The sequence below is a fragment of the Siphateles boraxobius genome, unplaced genomic scaffold, assembly GCF_051911475.1.
Source record: "Siphateles boraxobius isolate OS27281-9 unplaced genomic scaffold, OSU_SipBor_1 56, whole genome shotgun sequence".
Lineage (NCBI taxonomy): Eukaryota > Metazoa > Chordata > Actinopteri > Cypriniformes > Leuciscidae > Siphateles > Siphateles boraxobius.
Window position 1 is genome coordinate 7649656 of NW_027509182.1, and position 24879 is coordinate 7674534.

Consider the following 24879-nt stretch of genomic DNA (forward strand, 5'->3'; position numbering starts at 1 on the left):
TCCTGAGCCGGAGCCAGTGTCTGTTCCTGAGCCGGAGCCAGTGTCCCCAGATAAGATGGCCGCCGCCGGTTGGTGTCTGTTCCTGCTCCCGAGCTGGTGTCTGCTGTTCCTGTGCCTGAGCCGGTGTCTGTTCCTGAGCCGGTGTCTGTTCCTGAGCCGGTGTCTGTTCCTGAGCCGGTGTCTGTTCCTGAGCCGGTGTCTGTTCCTGAGCCAGGTTCTGTTCCTGTGCCGTGGCCGCCCAAGGGGACGTCTCCGCCCTGGTCGCCCGATGGGTCTGCTTCGCCCTGGTCATCACCGCCATGGCCGCCCGAGGGGTCTGCACCGCCATGGCCGCCCGAAGGGTCTTCACCGCCCTGGCCGCCCGAGGGGTCTGCTTCGCCCTGGCCGCCTGATGGGTCTGCTTCGCCCTGGCCGCCCGATGGGTCGTCTGCTTCGCCCTGGCCGCCCAATGGGTCGTCTGTTTCGCCCTGGCCGCCCGATAGGTCGTCTGTTTCGCCCTGGCCGCCCGATGGGTCGTCTGTTTCGCCCTGGCCGCCCGATGGGTCGTCTGTTTCGCCCTGGCCGCCCGAGGGGTCTTGGCCGCCCGAGGGATCTTCGCCGCCCTGGCCGCCCGAGGGGTCGTCGTCGCCTGAGGGGTCGTGGCCGCCTGAGGGGTCGTGGCCGCCCGAGGGTGGTCTTCTCCGCCCTGGCCGCCTGAGAGATCTTCGCCGCCCTGGCCAACCGAGGTGTCTTCGCCACCCTGGCCGCCTGAGGGGTTGTCTCCGCCCTGGCCGCCTGAGGGGTCGTCGCTGCCTTGGCCGCCCGAGGGGTCGTCTCCGCCCTGGTCGCCCGAGCGATCTTTGCCGCCCTGGCCACCCGAGGTGTCTTCGCCACCCTGGCCGCCTGAGGGGTCTTCGCCGCCCTGTCCCCTCTTGATTTGTTCCCTTCTTAAGTCTCCTCTTGTTTGCAGTCTTTGTCGGATCGTTGTCTAATGTCTTCCGTTCCCCGTGATCCCCGTTCCCCGCTTCATGTTAAGGTTCAGTTGTTGTTTCTTTTTTATTCATTGTGTTTTCCCCCCTCGTGGGTTTTTTAATTTGTGTTTGTTTATTTTTGTAATAAATTACCATTCTCCTGCATTTGAGTCCTCACACCTTTTTTGCCTTGCACGTTCCGTGACACAGTTACACCCACAATGTAAATTAAGTTGCTCCTGATATAAATTAAGCATAACAAAACCAGGCGCGGATTTATGGGTGGGCCTGGGTGGGCACATGCCCACCCAGATTGACAGGTGGCCCACCCAATCAGATTTAAAATTTTAGATTTCAGATTTTATTTAAAAAAAAAAAACAATTAATTACTTATTTATTTAATTTTAATAGTTTCTTGAGGACATTTAAATTTTAAAATATGTACAGTTGCTATGAAAAATAGCTACAAAAGTTGATATGTCGGCATATCATGTGTCAGTCCAGTTACGCTATCACGCAGCGTTAGCACCGACAGTTGGCAGTTACGTGCACCTTTAGAAAGTAGCGGGAACCTACCTAAGCTATGGCTAAACAGCTATCATTGACACTCTTCTTAAAAAAACCACGTCTAGATGATGACATACTTTTGGACCATGTCATACCTGAGGAGGAGGCCATGCCTCTCGTAGAGTGAGCTCTGATGCCCAAGGGGCACTGAAGGCACTTGGCTTCATAAGCCAGCGCTATAGCATCAACTATCCAGCGCGATATTCTTTGCTTTGACACAGCCAGACCCTTAGTGCGGCCGCCAAAGCATACGAACAACTGCTCTGTCTGTCTGAACAGGGCAGAACGTTCCAAATATACTCTGAGTGCCCTGACCGGGCAGAGTAAATTAGCGTCACTTTCGTCTGCTGGGGACGATAGCGCGGCCAAAGATATCACCTGTGCTCTGAAAGGAGTAGAGAGCACTTTAGGAATATACCCGTGTCTTGGCCTGAGGACAACCCTGTTGTGGTTAGGTCCAAACTCCAGGCAGGTAGCGCTTGATGACAGCGCGTGCAGGTCGCCCACTCTCTTGACCGAGGCGAGAGCCAGCAAGAGAGCAGTTTTGAGCGAGAGCTGTTTAAGGTGCACAGTTCGGAGGGGTTCGAACGGGGCACGCTTAAGTGCGTCCAGGACCGTGCCCAGGTCCCAAATCGGCACCGAGGGGGGGCGTGGGGGATTTATCCTCCTGGCGCCCCTCAGGAAACGAACAACTAGGTAGTTTTTCCCTAGTGTGCGTCCTTCGACCGGTTCATGTGATGCCGCTATGGCAGCCACATATACTTTGAGCGTGGAGGGGGTGCGGCCTGCCTCCAACAGCTCTTGTAAGAAAACGAGCACACTCGGTACTTCGCATGTCTCAGGATTCAGGTTCCTGGACTTGCACCAGTCACTGAACACCTTCCATTTCTGGGCATATAAGCGCCTCGTAGAGGGCGCTCGCGCCACAGTGATGGTTCTCAACACTCCACTGGGGAGGTTCCCGGGAATCCGTTGAGGGGCCACGCATGGAGGGCCCACAGATCGGGGCGGGGAAGGAGGATCGTCCCGTTGGCCTGCCTGAGGAGATCTAGCCTCAGTGGAATCGGCCATGGGGCAGATTGTATCATCTGCATCAGTTCTGGAAACCACGTCTGGTTTTTCCAGAGTGGGGCTACCAGGAGCACTGCACATTTCTCCTCCCTGATCCGACTGATGACCTGAGGTAGCATCGCAACCGGAGGGAAGGCATACAGCGGGCGGCTCGGCCAGACTTGGGCGAGCGCGTCCGTGCTCTTTGAAAAGAAGAGAGGGCAGTGCGTATTTTCCTTGGAGGCAAAGAGGTCGACCTCTGCTCTGCCAAAGGTTTGCCATAACCACTGAATCGTCAGGGGGTGGAGAGACCATTCTCCTGGGAGAACTTTGTCTCTGGACAGCATGTCCGCTCCCTGGTTCAGAACACCTGGCACATGCGCTGCTCTCAGCGAGCGCAGGTTGCGCTGGGACCATAGGAGGAGCTCCCTGGCCATCGAGTGCAGGGAGCTCGATCTGAGTCCACCCTGACGATTTATATGCGAGACTACCGTCATGTTGTCCGTTCGGACTAGGACGTGCTCGTCCCTCAGGTACGGGAGCAGGGCTCTGAGAGCCAAAGCGACCGCTTTCAATTCCAGACAGTTTATATGTAGGCGCTTCTCCGGGTTTGACCACAAGCCGGAGACAGGCCTGCCCTCGTAAAGGGCCCCCCAACCTATTTTGGAGGCATCTGTCGTGATCATTTTTCTCCTTGTGTTTACACCCAAACTCACGCCGGACTGATACCAGTCGACAGCTTTCCAGGGCGTCAGGGCTTTTATGCAGCCGTGATTTGCTCTGATTAAAAAGTGGCCCGAGCGCCACGCGTGGGTGGGGACACGGCTTTTGAGCCAGCGTTGGAGAGGACGCATGTGCAACAATCCTAGCTGGAGTACAGCTGATGCTGAGGCCATGAGACCGAGCATCCTCTGAAACCGCTTGACGGGGGCGCGCGCGCCCGCTCTGAACGATGTTGCAAGGCGCCGGATAGTGAGCGCGCGCTCTGATGAGAGGCGCGCCGTCATCTGCACTGAGTCTAGCACTATTCCCAGAAAAGAAATATTCTGGCTGGGGGATAGCATGCTCTTTGCAAAATTGATTTTTAGACCTAGGCACTCTAGATGACTGATAATCCAAGACCTGTGTGTCACTAACTGGCTCTCTGATTGTGCTAGTATTAGCCAATCGTCGAGATAATTTAGTATTCGCACTCCCCGCTGTCTCAGGGGGGAAAGTGCTGCATCCATACATTTCGTAAATGTACGGGGTGCCAGTGACAGGCCGAATGGTAGTACTGTGTACTGGTATGACTGTCCCTCGAAAGCGAATCTCAGAAATGGCCTGTGATGAGGCGCTATTGGAATGTGAAAGTAAGCGTCTTTCAGATCCACTGACAGAAACCAATCCCTCGGGCGAACTTGCGCGAGGATATGCTTGGTAGTTATCATTCTGAACGAACGAATCATTAAAGCTTTGATCAGATGTCTGAGATCTAGAATGGGGCGGAGACCGCCATCCTTTTTCGGGACGAGAAAATAGCGGCTGTAAAAACCTGCCTCGCTCATAGAGGGGGGGACTGTTTCTATAGCGCCTTTCTCTATCAGTTTGAGCATCTCGGTGCGTAGAACATGTCAAACATCTTTTCTCACTTTCGTCTCTACCACCGCTGTGAAGCGGGGCGGTCTGCGAGTGAATTGAAGCGAGTAACCGTGTTTTATTATGTTCAAAACCCATTTCGGCATGTCAGGGATATTTTCCCAAGCTTTCGCTCGCACAGATATGGGCTGAATGTTGGCCGGGGGCGTGTCGCAGTGACGTATGGCTCCCGCCAGCGAATCGTTCTGTGTTAACACCGAGCTTACAGCTCTCAGCGGCGCGGACGCGCGCTGAGCAGCTCTGCTGAATGCCGAGTGCAGGGGTGCGTGTGAGATTACAGGCACGCTCGCTGTAATGCTCACAGAGTGAGATGGGGAAATGTTTAACACTGTGTGTATAGTGCTTATGGGTGGGGGTGCATAGACTGTGGTAGGCACGCGCGCCACTTTCATAAAACTTCCCGCTCGTGGCGGGAGGTTTTTGGCCATATAAACAGTGTTTGTGAGTTGGGGTGCGTGCATAACAGCGGGCACACGCTCTACTCTTATACAACTTCCCGCTTTTACTGGGGAAGTGTTTATAACTGTGGGAACAGTGCTTGTGTGTAGTGGTGCATACGTAACAGTTGGCACACAATCTACATTTATGGGGCGTCCAGCCTGAGCTGGGAAAACATTTGGCACTGCGTTGACAGTTTTGATATGTGGGAATGCGCACTTTGGTGTGGACACGTGACCCTTTAATGACACAGGCAGAAAATAGCTCTTTATGTGATTTCTTTGTGTCGCCGTAAAAACGGTGTTTGTTTGCAGGTGGGCGAGCTGTGTTGCTGGCACATTGGCTGCTGTATAGACATTTCCAGCCGCCTGTAAGGGGACTGGGTAATCCTTTAGACGTTTTGGAGAGAACGGTCCGGCTCTCGCGAGACACGCGCTCTCCCTTTTCCTCCCTGTAGCTAGGAGGACTTACGAGGCTCTGGGTTCAGCACAGTTCTGGGCCGAGGTCCCCGTCGCTCGGGCGGTTGCTTCCTGTTGGCAGAGCGCGAGCGGCGTCGAAAATCCGTTTCAGGTTTGGGCTGAGAAACGGGGGGCGCCGTCTTAGCTCGCTGCTGTTGAGGCGGCCGTTGGCGGCTCTGCGATGAGCTAGATCGCTTGGGCAGGAAGTGACGCATAGCCTGTGAGTCCTTATGGGCTTCGGTGAAGCGCTCGGCGAACTCCTTCACCGCTGGTCCAAACAGGCCGTCTTGGGAGATAGGCGCGTCGAGGAAAGACGCCTTATCTGCATCCTTCATATCTGTTAGCGTCAGCCACAGATGGCGCTCAAGGACAGTCAGGTTAGCCATAGCACGGCCGATGGATTGGGCGGTGGCTTTTGTGGCTCGCAGCGCTATGTCAGTGGCGCTGCGTAGGTCCTTAAATGCCTCAGGCTCGGGTCCAGACTCGTCCATACTGCGGAGAAGTTTGGCTTGAAACACCTGGAGGACAGCCATAGAGTGAAGCGCTGATGCAGCTTGGCCGGCGGCGGCGTATGCGCGACCGGCGAGAGCTGAAGTGGACCGGCAAGGCTTCGAGGGATGAGAAGCTTTAGCTTTCCATCCAGCGTTGGAGGGTGGACACAGATGATTGGCCACAGCCCCCTCGAGGGGTGGAGTCCCCTCATAGCCTCTTTCTTTCGCGCCGTCCACGGAGGAGAGCGACAAAGAAAAAGAAGGCTTCAGGCGAGCGGAGTGCGGGGCTTTCCACGACTTCGTGAGTTCGTCGTGAACTTCCGGGAAGAAGGGGGAGGGTCTTTGTCGAGGGGCCTGTCGGCGCCCCTGCAGGAACCACTCGTCCAGTCGGCTGCGGGCGGGTTCTTCCGGGGAAGACCAATCGAGCCCGAGGTCTTCCACGGCCTTGGAGAGAATGCGGACGATCTCTGAGTCCATGCTGGAGCCCGCGCTCGTGCCCGCTAATGTCGAAGGCACGGGGTCGAAGGACGAGCCCGGCCAGTCGTCGGATGCAGTATCACAGGAAAAACTGTCATCCTTATCTTCGTCATCCCCTGACGCGCCAAACGAGACGAGCCCCATCGCTCCGCTGGAGGGGTGCTGGTCCGCCTGTGTGAACTGGACTGGCGGCGGGGAGTCTTCGGGTGGCGGTGAAGCACGCGGGGATTGGCCCGGCGTGACATCACTGCAAACCGCGTGCTCCGGCAGCCTCTGTGAGCGGCGTTTTTTCTTTCGCGGCTCGACCAGAGGAGATGGCACACGAAGCGCAGGAAGGCATTTGACGCCTTGAAAAATTGCTCTTTTAGAAAAAGTGTCGCGGGGGCGAACACTGAAAGCTTTGAAAAGGATATAGTGATGATGCGCGCCGGATGGCTTAGCAGAAGGGCGATCGAAGGCGGCTGAAGGCGCCGGCGTCCTCGAAGCAGTCCTGCTGTAGGCTTGTCGACGGCGGCGGCGAAAAGCCTCCAACAAATCCGGAGGATCAGCGAAGAGAAGGTTCTTTGCTGAAGGAGATTAAATCTAAAGAACTCAGACGACGGGGCGCCCAATATATAGCCCTTGGCCACGCCCATCTTGGCGGGCTCTGACGCGCGTGGACGCGAAGCACGCTCATTGGAAGCGGGTTCAGAGTCGCCCCGTCATTGGTTCGTGCAAGTTGCCGCAGCACAGCCAATGACCGAGCTGCCTCGCTCATTGCTGTATGCTGTGCAGCTGCAATGCGTTTTACATAAAGACTTCAATATTTCTCGAGAAAAGGAGTTTTCCCATAGCGTAAGCATTACGCAATAGGAGAGACCTCTCGAAAGGGAACTATTTTTTAATGTATTATGAAGAACTATTTATATTTAATGATATTTAGCCTTGTTATTGTTCTTTTTTCCTGTGTATAAATATCATATTATGATGTACACAAACCAATGATCTTTATGTAATAAGTTTAAATTATATGAGCGACAGGTGCACTAACACTTCGACAGCACAACCTAGAACAGTTTTCCTCTGCGTTTACTGTCTGCAGTGCACAAGGAGACGGGCCACTGCTCGAAGATCTCCTTTGGAGAAACTGTTGACTTTATACTCGAAAAATGCAAGTATCGCTCATAAAAAAGTAATATTACCTCAGAATGAATTGCATTTTTAGCCCACCCCAAAACTTAAACAAAATAATATTAAATGCTGACCAATACTTAATTATATTACTTTTTTTTATATACTAAAAATGATATAATTTAATAAAACAAGCAAAATGTAATTTGTTTTGTCATATGAGTTATGCATGAATACACATGAACATCTCAATTGTCAGTCAAGCAATGATTTAATGCATACATTAAATAATTATATTTTATATACTGACAACAATAAGAAACATGAATAAATGAGTAAAAGAACAAATAAAAGTAACCATCACACAATAAACAAATGCATGCACATGAAACAAATCTTTATTCAAACTACAAGCATGTATTTGGGCGCTGAAGCCCACATCCTACTGACATCTCAACACAGCGGTTCCCATTCTGCGGCTTTATTCTGATGAATTCACCAGAGGTGACCGTGCCTTCGTGCCGGAGCTTGTTGCTGCGCTGCGCTTCACAATCTGAGGCGATAAGGGCAGATGGAGAGATCTTATGACAGTCTCATCCATGGCACCGTTACCAGGATTCAGCTCTGGGCTCCTCATCCTCAGTGCTCACACCAGTCTGAATAAAAACATGTTTAGTTACTTTATAGATTTGTTTATTTACCTTATTTACAGCACATTAGTCTAATGTCAACAGTGTTGACAACAGTGAATTAACGTTATCCTATCCTATGCAGGGCCGGATTAAGAGTTCAGAGGCACCTGGGCACAATGTCTTGTAGGCCCCCCCTTAGGCAGGCCAAATGTATATTTTGTCCAAGGACATTTTAATATGGCATTTACAGTTTAACTGACTTAAAAGGAACCTTGTTGTACTATGCTGCAGTAAAGTTCATAAATGGTTGTTCTTTCCCATAGGAATTTTGTAAAACTATATGTTGGGTGGACCTCTGTGCCTCTAGGGGGGTTCGGGGGCATGCTCCACCGCATGAAAATTCTGTACATTTTAAGGTTAAATGCATCAATCTCGTGCTCTTTGAGAGATCAAAATTAAGAGCTTCAACCCATGAACTGCTCGTTGAACAAAGAAAAAGCATTGATTTGTACCAGGAAAATAAAGAGGGCTCAAACATCTTTTTAGTTATGAGAGTCTCAGTCTACATTACATTATCAATGGTGTTTTAGAATGCCAAACAATTATCAGAATCAGAAAGAGCTTTATTGCCAAGTGTGCTTGCACACACAAGGAATTTGTTTTGGTACTGAGGCTTCCAGTGGACTATACAAATACAAATACAACATGAAACATGAAACATAATACTACAAATTATAAGAATAAAAAAAATAAAAATATAAATATAAATATATGAGAATAAAGCTATCACAGTTTGGTTTAGTCAGAATAGACATTTTCAGATTTACAGATTATGAACCTATTTACAGTGTTTTGAATATTATAAATAAATAAATCTACATATAAGTATCACCTGAGTTGTAGGATATTGCACTAAACAGTGGGAGTATTGCACTTACAGGCATATGCCTTGGGAGGAGTGTTAACTGTTCAGGAGGGAAATGGCCTGTGGGAAGAAACTGTTCCTGTGCCGAGATGTTCTTGTGGCCAGTGATCTGAGTCTCCGTCTTGACGGTAACAGTTCAAACAGGTGGTGTCCAGGGTGAGTGGAGTCTGTGATGATTTTACCTGCTCTCTTCCTCACTCTGGAAGAGTACAGGTCCTGGAGGTTTGGCAGGGGGGCACCAATGATCCTCTCCGCAGTCCGAACTGTCCGTTGTAGTCTCCTGATGTCTGATTTGGTAGCTGAACCAAACCAGACAGTGATGGAAGCGCACAAGACAGACTCAATGATGGCTGAGTAGAACTGAATCAGCAGATCCTGTGGCAGGTTGAACTTCCTCAGCTGGCGAAGGAAGTACAGTCTCTGCTGGGCCTTTTTCACAGTGGAGTCAATGTGATTGTCCCACTTCAGGTCCTGAGAGATGATAGTGCCCAGGAACCTGAATGACTCCACTGCTTCCACAGTGCTGTTCATGATGGTGAGTGGGGGGAGTGCTGGGCTGTTCCTCCTGAAGTCCACGATCATCTCCACTGTTTTGAGCGTGTTCAGCTCAAGGTTGTTATAACTGCACCAGGCAGCCAGCTGTTCAACCTCCAGTCTGTAAGCAGACTCGTCACCGTTTTGGATGAGACCGATGACAGTGGTGTCGTCTGCAAATTTCAGGAGCTTGACAGTGGGGTCTTTAGAAGTGCAGTCATTAGTGTACAGGGAGAAGAGCAGTGGTGAGAGAACGCACCCTTGGGGGGCTCCGGTGCTGATTGTGAGTGTCTTGGATGTGTGTTTCCCCAGTCTCACTCGCTGCTGCCGGTCCGTCAGGAAGCTGGTGATCCACTGACAGATCGAGGATGGTATGGAGAGCTGGGTCAGTTTGGCTGTGAGAAGACCAGGCATGATGGTATTGAAGGCCGAACTGAAGTCCACAAAGAGGATCCTTGCATAAGTCCCTGGTCTGTCGAGATGTTGCAGGATATAATGCAGTCCCATGTTGACTGCATCATCCACAGACCTATTTGCTCTGTAAGCAAACTGAAAGGGATCCAGCAAGGGTCCAGTGAGGTCCTTCAGGTGGGCCAGCACCAGTCTTTCAAACGACTTCATGACCACAGACGTGAGAGCGACAGGTCTGTAGTCATTAAGTCCAGTGATTTTGGGTTTTTTGGGGACAGGAATGATAGTGGAGCGTTTGAAGCAGCAGGGAACTTCACACTGCTCCAATGATCTGTTGAAGATCTGCGTGAAGACCGGGGCCAGTTGGTCAGCGCAGGCTTTTAAACAAGCAGATGAGATGCCGTCTGGGCCTGAGGCTTTCCTAGTCTTCTGTTTTTTGAAGACTCGGCTCACGTCCTCCACACAGACCTTAAGCTCAGGTGGATGGCAGGAGGGGGGAGTGATAATTGGAGTGCAGGAGGTGATGGTGAAAGTGTGAAGTGCAGATCAGACCGGGTGTGTGGTGTTAATGAGGGCTTTTCAAACCGGCAGTAAAATGAATTTAAATCGTCAGCCAGGTGTTGATTGTCCACAGATCGAGGGGATGGTGACTTGTAGTTGGTGATGTTCCTCAGGCCATTCCAGACTGATGATGGGTCGTTGGATGAAAACTGGTTTTTCAGTTTATCAGAGTAGTTCCTTTTAGCAACTCTGATCTCCTTTGTCAATCTGTTTCTGGCCTGGTTATACAAGATTTTATCCCCACTTCTGTAAGCATCCTCTTTGGCATGACGAAGGTGTTTGAGTTTCCCAGTAAACCATGGTTTATCATTAGTGAATGATAAGCATGTCCTGGTAGGAATGCATGTATCCTCACAGAAACTTATATATGATGTTACAGTATCTGTGAGCTCATCCAGATCATTGGTAGCAGCTTCAAAAACATTCCAATCAGTGCAATCAAAGCAGGCCTGTAGATTCTGCTCTGCTTCATTAGTCCATCTTTTTACAGTCCGTATTCCAGGTTTAGCTGATTTCAGTTTCTGCCTGTAGGTCGGTATGAGATGAACCAAACAGTGATCAGAGAGCCCCAAAGCTGCCCGTGGGACGCCCGAGTGATACGCATTTCTTATTGTGGTGTAACAGTGGTCCAGTATATTACTGTCTCTGGTGGGACATGTAACGTGCTGTCTGTATTTTGGTAGTTCACGGGAAAGATTTGCTTTGTTAAAATCCCCAAGAATGATTAAAAGAGAGTCTGGGTACCTTTGTTCCGTTTCAGATATTTGTTCAGCCAGCTGTTGTAGCGCCGCGCTCACGCACGCGTCTGGAGGGATGTAAACATTCACGAGAATGAAAGAGGAAAATTCCCGAGGCGAGTAGAAGGGTTTACAGTTTATGAAATGTGCCTCTAAATTAGGAGAGCACATCTTCTTCAGTGTTGTTACATCTGAACACCAACTTTCGTTAATGTAGAAACACAATCCACCACCTCTCGTTTTCCCCGTTAGCTCCGCGATGCGATCCGCTCGGAACAGCTGGAAGCCCGGCAGATGTATTGCGTTGTCCGGTATGGCTTCACTCAGCCAGGTTTCAGTGAAGCACAAAGCAGCAGAGTTTAAAAAATCCTTGTTAGTGTGGGTGAGGAGAAGAAGTTCATCCGTTTTGTTAGGAAGGGATCGGAGATTCGCGAGATGAATACTGGGGAGTGCAGTGCGCAGGCCGCGCTCGTGGAGTTTAACCAGCGCGCCGGCTCGCTTCCCGCGTTTGCGTCTGAACGCGCGTTTGAACAACAACGCTGCACCTCCGACGAGAATGTCCAGGAAAACGTCCGAATAATCAAAAACTGTAGAAAAGGTCTCTGGTGTGTGTTTCCTAATGTCCAGTAGTTCGTCTTTGGTGAAACTGATAGGAAAAGAATGACTAAACGCAGAACAAACGAACAAAAACAACACAATAGCTGGAGAGCTCCACACCGAGGCAGCCATCCGCGGCGCCATCTTGGATCTATTGCCATCTAGATTATAATAATTATTATAATAATAATGTAATAATGATTTATATAATTATTCCTATCACGTAAAATCCATATAGCCTATAAATGTACTATATAAGTGAAAATGAATATTTCAAAAGTATATTTTAGTCTACATTAAACTATAATACAGGAAAATTAAAATACTTTTGTCCTAATTTCTTCACTTGCAAGAAATAAACCCTTGAGCTTTTATTTAGGAGAAAATACGAGATAACCATGCTGTTCAAAGAGCGCATCAAAAGCAGCTTTCTAGCACTTCACGCGCCCGCGAGCGCCACTGTAGTTAAGAAAAAGACAGGCACTTAGTGCAAATATACGCTCCGTTATCTAAAATATTTGTTTTCTTCCCCTCGCAAGTGCCCAGTTGCCCTAATGGTTAATCCGGCCCTGATCCTATGATAATGCCACACATACATCACTCAGATGTCTTTTTCATGTTGTGATGTGCTCATCTGCAATATGTCAATACTTACAATATTTTCCTTTCAGATGTAAATAGACATTTTAAATAAGCGTGTTTAAGATGTATATGGTTATGTAAATCCACTTTAGAGACTTTACGTGTGCTTAGAGCTCCCCTGTTAGCTAGCTATACAAAACATGTTTTTACAGCAAAATCACAACTATACTATACTGTCTAACTACTTTACACCTTCAACAGTCAAAACGTCTACTCTATTGTAGTTTAACACATAAGGAACCGTTTTTACACACATTTGAAAACCCCCGGCGTCGCTGATCTCCGTGATGTTTGATAATGACGTATGCTCTCGCGTGGCCTCCTGGGATAGAAGAGTATCCATCGGTTGAGCACTCAAAAATCGGGCCGGAAGCAGTAAGCCATCCGGGAACTTCTCCCCTACTCTTTTATGAATACTGATGTTTCGAACGTACTGCTTCCTTCACGTACTGTTTTCGCCTACTATATACACAAGTTTACGCGGCAAATCGTGGGCGGCGCCATAACTCTACACATATGCACTTCATTTCCGCCGGAAGTGGTTTGCACAGCATCTGCCGGTGTAAACACAGCTATTAAGATGCTAGCTTGGGAACACGGTTCCACTACTTTAACTGGAGATGGCGTTACTATCCCCCACCCGAATTCAGTACAGAACTGGGAGGATAACATGATGACGTGGCCCAGGATAACGTACAGTAATATTTGCTCCTACTTTATACAATCCATGGCAATAGACGGAAAAGCAATGGACAATCTGAAAGCCTCCGAGGCGTACCAATATCTGCACAGCAACAAAGTCGGTTGTGTTATGTCATACAAACATGATCATTTTAATTTATCTTAAAGCAAATGTAGAGCCTAGCCAGTGTTTGAACAATGCGTGGCATAATGCTTGGGTGCTGGTAACTGAAGCTGGAGAAGTTAAAACTACGGGATGTACGTGTGTTGCTGGACCAGGTAGATCTTGTTCCCACTCAGCTGCGATTCTGTGGAAGGTAACTAGATTATTTGACCATTGTAGCCTAGGCCTTTTTTATTGTTGGTATCCGAACTACATCATAGGCGACTTGGCTAGAGTGCAAAGTGTGTGTGCCATGATGATAATAATTAGGCGCGTGAGATGTGCGGGCGCGAACGTAACTGTGTGTGTGTGTGTGTGAGAGAGAGAGAGAGAGAGAGAGAAAGAGAGAAAAAAAGAGAGAGAGAGAGAAAAAGAGAGAGAGAGAGAGAAAGAGAGAGAGAGAAAACTTTACAGGCATGTTATTTTTTATTGTAACAAATACTTTTTATTAATGTGAATACATTTTTATTCATGTGATGCAATAAATGTGTTTTTAATTGATTTTAATTGTATGCATTTTCATTGTAAATGTATTTTAATTAATTGTGTATAGTGTTTAGTGTATATCTGAAGTTAATTCAATAAATACGTGTTTCATACACCTCAATGTAGTCCATTGTTGATTATTATGATTATTATCCTATGCCCCGATTCTGTAAACCCTACAATATAGGCCTGTCTTTTTAGCGCAGGGGATTAGCTACTGTGAACGCGCAGCTAAAATAACAGGAAAAAAATTGTGATAGAGGGTCCTTTGAGATAATTGTGCTTTCGCGAGTTTTTGCACCCAGCTACCGCACACGTCGTTCCCGAACCACTTTTATTCATGTTGTAAGTTAATTGTTATCCTCTTTGTCACTGCGATATCAGTGCTTTGTCGGCACAACGGAGCTAGGTAGCATTACCAGCCCGCCAGAACGGAAGTGGATTGCATAAACGGGAGGAGTTTAGGATGTAGAGCGGAAACGGCTCAAAAACTTGTGTATAGTAGGAAAGTAGGCACATTCGAACGCACTTAAGTCCAAATCTCGCGATAATTGGTACGTCACCCAGGTAATTCTCGCCTACTCTTTTGGATTAATACATACTTTTTCGCTCGCCTACTCTTTTCCCATACTAAATAGTAGGGAAGCATGCGGTTTGGAACGCAGCAATCATCTCCATTGACTCCAATGGAACGTTTATTTACAGCAATGGCGGTGTGGTGAAGAGATGAGTCCCACCGAAGAGATGGGTCCCACATTAAGACCCAAGCAATACGAATGGTTCAAATCACGTTTTATGGGTAATCGCTTTAGTGCCTGGTTACAAATCAGACAAAATCACTTTATTATAGAAGTCGGTTGAATTACGTTATAACGAGTCATTAATGTTTTTTTAACTTATGTGTTCCATATACTAGTATAAAACCGAAGCTATTGATTATAAATTTAAACATTTCTCGTTCTTAGTGTTTTTTAGTTAGCTTACATAGTAGCATAGCATACAGCTATCGTGCTAGCTGAGGTTTACCTGACCTTATACTGCCTTACCGTATTCACAGCGATTCGAAATGCAATTAGAATTATGTCACTATTTTTATCGTAATAATCAGCGCAATATGTTGTACAAATTTTGTTATTAAAAGAACCATGTAAGTTAATAATGTTAAGTTGTGTTTATTACTATTTTTCTTATTGACTGTTTATCCATTTAAATAAATTTCAGAATGTTAGCTATGTTTTGTGTGTAGTCTACTTAGTATAAATATTAATTGGTTGTCTAGCCTTGATTACAGAACAGTGTAATAAAACTACGAAATCACAAATCTTAATGTAATCATTATCAAACCCCTTAATTCATATAATAATCTTGTATTTTTTTATCCTGATTAATGAAAGAAATTGCATTTTCAGGTTTTGCGACATTAATTTATTTGTTATTAAGCAATAAGGCATAATATACATTTTTTTAATTACATGCATGTCATTTTGTGTACTAATTCATATGATTTATGTCATAATTATTTCTTAAAACAGAACATCATACAATACAATAACATTCAATGCAATAAAATTAGTGAACCAAAACTTACAGGCTATAAAAAATAAAATTGATTAAATTACACAATACAATACAAAATGAACAACTGAATTATGAGATGTAATGGATTTGATTTTTATTAACACAAAACTACAAGCAAAATGCACATCATTTTTGGACATTTATAGATTTTTAAAAAAATACACAACAATACAAAGCAGCTTTAAACAGACATACTGTAGTGTGTCTTTAATTTCCTAAATACTTTTGTTATAGTTCTCTGGCTATACAGTGTGAAGATTAAAAAAATAATAATGTTGAGTTAGCTGTGCTAAAAATGTTTAATGAACCGTAAGGTTAAAGTTTTTTTTTAGGTCCATCCTGGATTAACTAATGAGACCCAAATAGATGCAGTGTCTTTTGCTGTATGTAAAGTACAATCTGTAGTTTGAAGTAACTCATATTGTATGTGCAGTCAATTTTTTGTGGAACCATCCTGAGGCCTAGATGATGCAGTCAGGTGAAATGTGCCGAGGCACCCGAGAACATGAGATGACACCATGAGACGAGGACGCTGTGGTATTGAAAAAGAGCAGCTTTTTTTTTTGCAAAACACACAAACATCCTGTAACACGTGCATGTGTACACGCGCAAAGTCTGTTGTGCTATGTAACATCACTCACTGTTTTTACTTAGATGGGCAAACTGGAAGGCACAACGCAGCAGGCGTAGATAGCTCGCTGAACCTTGTTGTCATTTCCCCTTGGCATGATTGGGTCGTGACTTGGTGGACGAGGAGGCTGGACTGGCTGAGGAACTCTGAAAAACACACAAACATCCTGTAACACGTGCGTTTGTACACGCGCAAAATCTGTTGTGCCATGTAACATCACTCACTGTTCTTACTTAGATGGGCAAACTGGAAGGCACAACGCAGCAGGCGTAGTTAGCTCGCTGAACCTTGTTGTCATTTCCCCTTGGCATGATTGGGTCGTGACCTGGTTGGACGAGGAGGCTGGACTGGCTGAGGAACTCTGAAAAACACACAAACATCCTGTAACACGTGCATGTGTACACGCGCAAAGTCTGTTGTGCTATGTAACATCACTCACTGTTTTTACTTAGATGGGCAAACTGGAAGGCACAACGCAGCAGGCGTAGATAGCTCGCTGAACCTTGTCGTCATTTCCCCTTGGCATGATTGGGTCATTACCTGCAAAACACACAAACATGCTGCAACACGTGCTTTTGTACACGCGCAAAGTCTGTTGTGCTATGTAACATCACTCACTGTTAGGATGTTGTGACATTACAAGGCCATTTTAATGACACACTCCACAAGATAAGATATCTCAGCCCAAAAGTGACTAAAACCTTCCGTTCGTCTCAGTATCAAAAGGCTTATCTGAACAACAAAAGATTACATTTCTTAATTAAAATATATACTATATAGTATATATTTTTACCAAAATGATACCTTAAAATGCGTACCTCAGGAATCAGTTCACACATTATAAGGTCGATATGTTCAAGCTTTTTTTCCTTCTTTTGCTTAAACACAATGTTGTCAATGTGTCCTAGAAGTTCCTCAACATGTGCTGACAAGGCTGGATGAAAGCTCTTTGGTTTTGACATTTTCCCAGTCTTCGTTTGCCACCATTTGTTCCACATAGGTTTCAGTGAGCCTTTCACAATTCCTTGGAACAACTCCTGAAAAAAATATTTAGTATAGCAAACAATTTCTAGACATTTTTAATTTAAAAAAATCTTATATGTACCTGAATTTCAATGTCACTGACAAGAGCACAAATTCCTTTTTTCCCCACCTCCTCAACAGTCCTATATTTTAAAAATCATCGATTTACTTGAATTATTAAACTTATAAGTTGGTTTTATGAATGAGGACACACATTTTACACATACGTTTTATACATCATATGCTGAACAGCATATGCTGCCATTCATGATGCGTGATATCTTCTCAGATACCACAGATCTTCTCCCTGTATCACCTCGTTTTTCATAGAGGTCCATTTGTCCCTCACCTCCATTTCTGCCATCTAATGCAATAAACACAGTTGTTAAAGTAATGTAGATGTAATACACAAAAAATAAAAGCATTTATTTAACTTACTGTACAAACCAAAACCCCACAGTTGTTAGAGTCAGCCAGCCTCCACTGTTCTGGGTACTCAACAGTCCATTTTCCCAAGTCCTAAGTATTTCGGAATGCATTGCTTTTGTACAAAAGAAAAAAGAAATTAAGAAATGTACATTAGTAAATAAAGATAAATTGTGTGTCATTTACAATGCAAAAAATACCATAGTATAGCCAGGTCCATCTCAGAAATTGATTTGTAGTTGCCAGTGGGGTCGTACACTCGAATATGATTCAACAAACCATCCAAGACCTTTACAAAACAACAGAAACCGCTTTAACCACAAAGAGTAACAACTGTTGAGCAAAAAATTTATTTTGTTTTTCTCCACACATACCCACAAAATGAAGTGGTTTCCCTTTTCAGGGCTCTGTCCACCAATAATTCTTGGAATAAGGACCATGTCATTCTCATCAAGGTCCTTTAAAATATTTTTAAGAAAATAATTGGTGCGACAAATGTGTTCCCAGCCCCTGAGATTTATTTAATAGATTTTCATTTACCTTCAGACAAGAAGGTCATTCACATGTTTCTTGTTAGTGAAGGATCGCCACCAGAGAACGAATGTGTGCACCTGTAAAGCAGTTCCACCATGTGCTTTACAGAGCTGTGCAATCCTTGTGTCAAGAATCTAAAATAAATAGTAGATTACAGTAAAATGTTGTTGAATAATATAAGAAGTATATGTAGGAGGTTCGTGGACAAATGGTCATACAAATAAGCTACAATTGAACGCATAATGACTCAGAGGGATCGTAGGCTGAATTGGGATGACAGATGCCTGTTATATACTTGCGGGCTCCCCTGAGTCCGTAGCACTAAGTTTCATCCAAAAATTCCACTGGCCATGAAGCCACTATTTTGTACATGGAATAAATGCTACATGGGATCTCCATATCTCAGCTCTGGAAGGCTCTAGAGCATCCAATCTTGCACTCATGTCTATGTCTCAGCACCCTCCATAGAGGCCTCTTATAGATTTTTTTGGGTCGAAAAATAAAGTTTCTTGGATCTTCTCGAATTCTTGGATTTCTGATAGAGGGTGCTGAGACATAGACATGAGTGCAATATTGGATGCTCTAGAGCCTTCCAGAGCTGAGATATTTTTAATTTTGTGATGAAACTTGGTGCTACAGACTCTGGGCCTGTTGAGTGCAGTAAAATAGTTTTTATCATGACAGGAACTATAATTAAAATGTCTAACAAACAAACTGTCTAAAGCCCCATTAAATGGATTGCAGGTAGGAATGTGTCCAATTGCAGCTTATTGTTTGGACGTTTTCTGGAAACCAGGACTAACTAGAGATATTACAAATATATATTCACTACAAAAATTTTATCAAATTGAAATTCTAACGTCGTCATTCAGCCATGGGAAACTTTTCTTCTGTGGGCACAGTGTCTTGAAATCTTCAACTGTGGCCTGGCATCTCGAAAACTTAATGAGTGGCTGCTTTCTGTCGGTTTCCTCATTCAAAATTCTCATATATATTTCCTAGAAAAAGTAATGCTTTGTAATTGTCTTATATATATATAATATTATATAATATATAACATCCTTAGATTTATTTGACATCTTACCTCTTCTAGCTCCAAGATGTGAAAGCGATCCACAGAAAACTGAACAATTTCTGTGAACACATTGGACAAATCTTTGTCAAACTTATTTTACATTTTCACATCTAAATAAGGAATGCACAAATTTAATTCTAATATCAAAATCAAATAAAGCATACCTGTGCGTGATGCATCACCTCCTAACATGTCTGTCTTCACTGAACATATTCACTGAAAAAAAATGTGTAATTTTTTTAAATTTGCCATAAACATTTACTTCTAAACTAAAAAGTGGACCATCTACAGTGAGTGATGTTACATAGCACAACAGAATTTGCGCGTGTACACATTCACGTTTTACAGGATGTTTGTGTGTTTTTCAGAGTTCCTCAGCCAGTCCAGCCTCCTCGTCCACCAAGTCACGACCCAATCATGCCAAGGGGAAATGACAACAAGGTTCAGCGAGCTATTACGGCTATACGGCTTATTTTTCCACCTGAGATTGCCACCACTAACCTACGACCAGATATTGTTTTGTGGTCTGGATCAGCACGCATTGTTCAACTGATAGAGTTAACAGTGCCATGGGAGGATGCGGTAGATGAGGCATATGAGAGGAGGAAATTGCGGTATGCTCATCTGGTCACTGAAGCAGAACAGCGAGGATGGAGAGTCCAGGTTTATCCAGTGGAAGTGGTTTGTCGAGGTTTTGTGGCACACTCTACAACCCGGTTCCTCAGAGACGTCGGATTCAGTGGTCAAGAGTTGCGTCGTACAGTAAAGAACTTATCTGAAGCAGCAGAAAGGAGCAGCAACTGGCTGTGGTTGAGACGGAAAGATTCTAGCTGGCTGTGTACAGGCCGCCATGCTACGGTTTCGTAGAATTCTTGAAAACTTGAAGGGTGTTGGTTTATTTGTATAGGTTGTATAGTATTTACAGTCATTACGTTCCTGTGTATATTGCGTGAATGACGGGATGTTGGGCAGATATTGTGTTTTGCGGTAGGTGGTATGACAAACGGAACCGTTGCCACTGAAACTGCATATTAACGCACCAGTGGGGCTCGACAGCCTTAGTCAAACTGGTTGGCGCGTATGGTTGGGTTGCGGAGAGATTGTGAGATTGTGGTTAGGTCTCAGCAGCAAGAGGGAAGTAGAGGTCAGTAAGCTGGGCTGAGTTGAGTGGGGGACGGAGGGGGGTGACTCTGGGACGCCAGAGTCACTGTCGAGCCCTCTTGAGGTGTCGTGGGCTAGTCGACGAAACACTGAGGACGGAAGGTGCCCACTTGAAGACCCTAGAGATGTTCCCTACTCCGCTCAATCCAGAGGGTTGTTATGGGGGGACCGCACTGTGGTTGCAGCCGTTGTGTGTGCTGACGCGCAAATACACTATTAACACTAGACAGAAGGAGATTCACGTCACCAGATGGAAAGAAGCGTAAATGGATGGAGAAGCATAGGTTACTGTAAAGCTACGTCTTAGTTGGTGCTTATCTTGGCGAAAGCCGAGTACAAATCAGCATGAAGTTTTAACATCTACTCTCGTGTAATGGAAATCTACGCCTGCTGCGTTGTGCCTTCCAGTTTGCCCATCTAAGTAAAAACAGTGAGTGATGTTACATAGCACAACAGATTTTGCGCGTGTACAAACGCACGTGTTACAGGATGTTTGTGTGTTTTGCAAAAAAAAGCTGCTCTTTTTCAGTACCACAGCGTCCTCGTCCAGCGTCCTCGGTGTCATCTCATGTTCTCAGGTGCCTCGGCACATCTCACCTGACTGCATCATCTAGGCCTCAGGATGGTTCCACAAAAAATTGACTTCACATACAATATTTTACTGCAATGGCGGCTCGCGGAGCCTCTCAATAGTTCCCGGAAGTAGCAGCAGCGCGGTAGAGTTACATCAGAACAGACCGTTTGTGATGCACTTTTAAAAGGTAAGACGTTTAAAGAATAAGATTGTATATTATCAGTACATCTGAATCAAATTAACTTATGTATTAAAGCATGCTAGTTGATTATTGCTCACTAAATTAGTAGTTTTAGGGGACGTTATCAGGTAAAATAAAGGTCATTGGATAAAGTTGGTACCGCATAACAAACCACGAACAGCCTATTAATGGTTAAACCCGTTTTATTAATGCATGTTTATCCTTTGTTGTGTAATAAGAGGGAAAGACTTCTAAACAGGGGTTAAATATAACATTAGGGAGTGTGATAGTTGTAATTGATAATATGAGTCAACAGAAACACTATTAATAAAATCTCCAACCGTACGTTTTTAATTACTCAAATATGAAATCTAAAATAAGGATTTTTTTCCCGTTATTGCACATTTAATATGGTTTCATTCCATATTCATGCTTGAATATGTAAATAAATGTTGTTTAGAAGTCTTTCCCTCTTATTACACAACAAAGGATAACGTAAACATGCATTAATAGAACGGCTGTTCGTGGTTTGTTATGCGGTACTAACTTTATCCAATGACCTTTATTTTACCTGATAACGTCCCCTAAAACTAGTAATTTAGAGAGCAATAATCCTGTTATTGCACATTTAATATGGAATGAAACCAAATGTGCAATAACGGGAAAAAATCCTTATTTTAGATTTCATATTTAAGTAAGCAAAAACGTTGGAGTTCCAGAGCCTTAAAAATAAAGGGGTGTTCTAGCGTGTCGAACGCCTTATAAAAATCCAAAAAGAGAATAAAGCCATCGTCCTTTATATGCTCCTTATATTCAAGGAAATCAAGGACAAGGCGAACGTTATTGTGTATTGATCTACCTCTCATGAATCCTGATTGAGTGTCACTAATTATTTGAGGAAGACCCTCTTTAAGACGATTTGAGAAAATGTGTGTTAGCAATTTATAATCATTGTTTACAAGTGTTATCGGTCTCCAATTGTCCAAAATTTTGGGATTTTTGTTTGGTTTTGGAATGAGAACAATTACACCTTGCCTCAACTTCTGTGGAAGAGATCGGTTGTTTAAAACTTCTTTAAGTGTTTCAAATAAAAGTGCTTTGATATGTTCCCAGAAATGTTTATAAAAGTTGGCTGTCAGGCCGTCTGGGCCAGGGGAGCGGGCAGAAGTCAGACATTGTAACGCCTTTTCAAGCTCATTATACGTGATCTCTGCCTCAAATGTATTTTGGAAGTCCTCATTTATTTGGGGAATAAAACCTCTGATTTTATTAAAGAAGGCCTCTGTTGCATTGGCTGAGAAATTAGAAGAATATAAGTTGCTGTAAAAGGAATAAACTTCATTGGTTATAGTTGTAGGATCAGAGCATTCCTTTTCATTAATGACCAGTGTTCCTATGTTATTTCTTTCCTGGTGAATTTTTTCTAATCTACAGAAATAAGAAGAGTTTCTTTCTCCTTCCTCGATCCATTTTGCTCTGGATCTGATGAAGGCTCCATTTGCTTTTCTTGTATAAATATTATCTAATTTGGTTTGTAGTGCAAGTAGTTTCCTTTTGTCAGTATCCGTAAGCGTGGGCTTATTACAACAGAGACTAATCTCTCTTGTCAAATTGGTCTCCTCTAAAAGGGCAGATTGTTGCAATTGTTTACTGAAAGAGATTGAAAAGTTTCTTATTCTGAATTTTAAAAATTCCCATTTGGAGCTATAAGATAGAAAGTTGGAGTCTTGATTCATTTCATAAATGATATCTTTAATCCCTTGGCTATACGTTTCAGATTGTAACAGGTTGGCATTTAGTTTCCAATAACCCTTGTTTCATTTGTGATTATTACTGGGTTTCAAGGTGAGATTAATATAGCAGTGGTCAGATAGGGGAGCAGAAGATATAGAGCAGTTAGATACTAAGTATTTTACACTGTCAGAGATTAACCAAAAGTCAATCCTTGATTTGATTGAACCATCCGGCTTAAACCAAGAGAAGTTTTTTAAGTTGGGGTGTGTAAGGCGCCATGGGTCAGATAGTTTATGAGTGCTACAGAAATTGACTAAATGAGGGTTATAGTGATGGTTATGAAACTTGGTGGGTGAGCGGTCTAACCATTCATTAAATACCATATTGAAGTCTCCTCCTAAGATAATATTAGTTGTTGGATAACGTAATTTCAAATTTTTAACGAGATCATCAACTTCAGAGAGTAGATTTTTGTTTTGGTTTATGTTGTTATAACCATAGACATTTCCCAGGACAATAAAAGAGTCTTTGATTGAAAGAATGCATAGGATCCAATGACCATCTGTGCTCTTTTTGGATGTCACAATTTTCCCAGGAAAGTTGTTCAGAAGGACAGCAGTACCCGCAGAACGGTTAGTTCCGTGACAAAATAAGATTTTATCACCCCACTGATTGGACCAAAATGTTTCATCCGTATCAGTCGAGTGAGTCTCTTGCAGCAGGACACAGTGTGGTTTCTTGCTTTTACAGAAAAGGAAAATTGCCTTTCGTTTGATGCTGTCTCTAAGGCCCCTTGCATTGAATGAAATGAAACAAAAATTAGAATCAACAGTGAACATTAAACAGTAACTTACCACTTAAGGAAAAACAACCCGAAGTATATCAGCAGGAAAACTGCTTTGGAATGTGAACATAAGGCAACGTCCCCTTAATAACAGTCAACGTCGATGTCCTTCATAGAAATGTAAACAAATTCCTACACGTTAGTGAGATGTAGCTGAACCGATTACGAGAGTGTGGCTAAGGAACCACAATTATTTTCCCATTTATGTATCCAGTTGGGCCCCTGAAGTAGGCCCGCTGACCTGCGTCTCGGGCCTGCTTAATCTGAGGCCACACTGCTGCTCTCGCTTCCCGGGCGGCCGGTAGGATGTGCTCGGCGAAACTTACATTCAGGTCCTTGCACACAGCAGATCTCTTGGTCAGACACCAGAGCTCATCTCGGTAGTGCCTCATGGTGAACTGCATTATTACTTGCCGATGTTTAGCTTCCTCTCTTTTGCCCTGGCGGTCATGGGCGTAGGTTTGGTCTCAGGTTTGGTGGGGACATCCCCCCCTCCCCCATTCTATTCTTAAAAAAAAAAAGTGCATTAGATTAAACTGGGAAGGGTCATAAAACTTGCATATTGTTATCCTAGGTTTACAGCTTCTATTGTTCTCAATTGTAAGTCGCTTTGGAAAGTTTCTGCTAAATGAATAAATGTAAATCTGTTGTGGTTTGATGCTGTCTTTTCCTGCATACAAAATGGTAAATTAATTTTGTAGTCTATCCTATGGCTAGCAAGTTTAACCCTCCTACCAGATATTGTTATTTGGATATTATCAATCAAATAATGATTCATTATATTTGAATAACCAACAGTGTTAACTTTTGCCTTTTTAACATTGCCAACATATTTTTCCAGCACATGTATCTAGCAAGTAGGCTACACTCACAAAATCATTACATAAACAGAATGTAGAAACGAAAAATGTCTCAGATGATCCACTGTTTATGACTGCAAGATTCTAAGTTAAGGTAGGCTAATTAACATTCAGTGACTTGCTAACGCAAGTTAGCATTCTATAATGATAGCGCGACTTCTATGAGTCTATCCGTGCTGCACACCCCTAATTAATGCTCCTAACCTTGAAAGATTGCAGAAGCTAGGTTTAACTGTAACAATATCCTGGGTAACCAGGATCACCAGTTAATACTATTTTCCACAGTAGAATCTGCATATGAAAGCCTGGTCAGTCACTACTACTAATTGCTAGTTATTTGTGTGACTAGTTATTTTTGCCTACTTACACTCTGCTTTATGAAAAAAGCTTCGTATGTCCCCTTTCTTCTTCTTGGGTGACATAGCTGATCTACAAAGTACAAAAAGGGGCAAAAAAACGGAATATTAAAATGTTTTACTCTGGCCTTTGAATATGGCAGGCAGAGAGACAGCCCTGGTAACTTACCGTCGGCGTCGTCGCACACGCACACACACACACACACACACACACACACACACACACACACACACACACACACACACACACACACACACACACACACACACACACACACACACACACACACACACACACACAGGCACACCACCCGACCCGCTCGCTGCCAGTGAGTGCAAGCACAAAAAGTAGTA

The 24879-nt window shown here is 44.4% G+C and overlaps 2 long non-coding RNA genes across 5 annotated transcripts; both read right to left on the reverse strand.

Annotated features, from left to right (window-relative positions):
- Nucleotides 1-15767: 15767 nt before the first annotated feature.
- LOC143714851 (uncharacterized) lies at nt 15768-17624 on the reverse strand. Of its 4 annotated transcripts, XR_013195630.1 has the most exons (10): nt 17581-17624; nt 17407-17495; nt 17219-17321; nt 17008-17144; nt 16863-16923; nt 16576-16794; nt 16376-16489; nt 16197-16297; nt 15982-16118; nt 15826-15903 (listed from the first exon to the last, which is right to left on the reverse strand). It is a non-coding gene; the product is annotated as an uncharacterized LOC143714851 (long non-coding RNA). The 4 variants fall into 4 exon arrangements; XR_013195631.1 differs by lacking the exon at nt 15982-16118 and having other exon boundaries at nt 15768-15903; XR_013195629.1 differs by lacking the exon at nt 16197-16297 and having other exon boundaries at nt 15774-15903; nt 15991-16082.
- Nucleotides 17625-17768: 144 nt separating this feature from the next.
- LOC143714852 (uncharacterized) lies at nt 17769-19003 on the reverse strand. The gene is made up of 4 exons (XR_013195632.1): nt 18980-19003; nt 18825-18874; nt 18601-18738; nt 17769-17874 (listed from the first exon to the last, which is right to left on the reverse strand). It is a non-coding gene; the product is annotated as an uncharacterized LOC143714852 (long non-coding RNA).
- Nucleotides 19004-24879: the final 5876 nt, after the last annotated feature.